We start from the raw sequence: 1,758 nt of genomic DNA on the forward strand, positions 1-1,758 counted from the left end.
TTTTCATTCAATAATATAAATATTTTATATTATTTTTTATATATTCTATTTATATTCTTTTTTTTTCTTTATTTTAATCATTATTGTTTGGAATATATAAATACTATTTTATTTTATTTATATTATATTATTTATATATATAAAAATATAAAAATCTGTTTATATAAAGTCCTCATAATTAAATAATTAACAATTTATTTTAGATATTCACTAAAGGACAATAAAATTGAAGTCTGTCAATATTTTTATTTAATTCTTTATCATATTTGCTAAACCAAATAATGTTTTTAATGTGCACATAAACAAATATAGAAAGTAAAATAGAAGAATACATAAAATGTAATTAGGCGGGTATTAAATTCGCTGAACAAAACTGCAACAAGGTTTGTACAAAAACTATGACTAATTTAATACAAACATAAATATAAATGTATTTAATAATTTATATTTATATTTATATTTTTTATTTATATTTATAATTATATAATATTTATATATATGTGCATGCATGTGTGTGCATGCGTGCATGTATGTGTAATGCAGCAGAAGCAATGTGTTCAGGAATTCTGTTCTGAATCAGTTTAAAAATCAAGAAAAAACTTTTTCAATATTATTGTTTCAAATAATTTATAGAAATGAAAAAATAGATAACATGAATTTAACTTATATTAAGAATATCACAAGTGTATTTCATTTAATATAGCTTCTTTATTCAATTTTATTATTCGAATATATTATTTTAAATAAACATCTTACAACATATTTTATGTATTTATTTTATATTATATATTTTATGTATTATATATTTTATATATTTATCTAGTTATATTTAATTAAAAGATAAAATAATACTTTAAGTTTCATTTAATATTTGTACATTTCTTTTATCCAAAGATTTTTATCATCTTTTTTATTTTATTTATGTATATAACAACATTATTATAAAAATCTTACTATGTATATGTTATTATAAAATATTTTTAGATTATAGTTTATTCCATTTTCTTAAGGAACTATAGATTATTAAATCTACATTCTATAACGTTTTATTTAAAATAATATAAAACGTTAATAAAATCACTAATACTATTTTTTAAAAATTTATTAATTGAATATTTAAAAATAAATAAATATTAAATAAATCGGTAAATTATTCATCGGTTAATTATTCATTTCTTGATATCGTAGATTATGAAATTATCAGTATAAAAGTCGACAGTATGTGTTATCTTCTAGTATATTTATCAATTTTTGTTAAAACAATTACTTTTGTTAAAACAATTACTTTTAATTGATCACATAATAATATAATTAATATAAATTTTTACAATTAATTTCATTCCTCATTATATTTACTTATTTTATTTTTTGTAATATTGTAGTATTCATAATCTGTATCATGATATTACTATATAGATTTTAATATAATTTTAGATTTTTAATGTTAATTATTATTATATTAATAATTTAAAATATTATATTTCAAAGTAATAATTCTTCCAAAATATTTATATTGGATTTCCATTACGGATAATAAAACCAATCATTTATGAAAAAGTTTGAACATTCTTCAAATACAAGTGATATTGGTTAACTTCCAATTAGATATAAATGAACTATCAAGATGTTATTCTATATACAATCAAAAGTATTCGTTTACTATATAATAATTTATTTACATGTATAAATAAAATTGAAAAAATTACAAATATAATTTTTAAATTAAAAATAAATTTTTATTAATATAAAATAATATAA

This window comes from Apis dorsata, unplaced genomic scaffold (assembly GCF_000469605.1).
Source record: "Apis dorsata unplaced genomic scaffold, Apis dorsata 1.3 scaffold_492, whole genome shotgun sequence".
Lineage (NCBI taxonomy): Eukaryota > Metazoa > Arthropoda > Insecta > Hymenoptera > Apidae > Apis > Apis dorsata.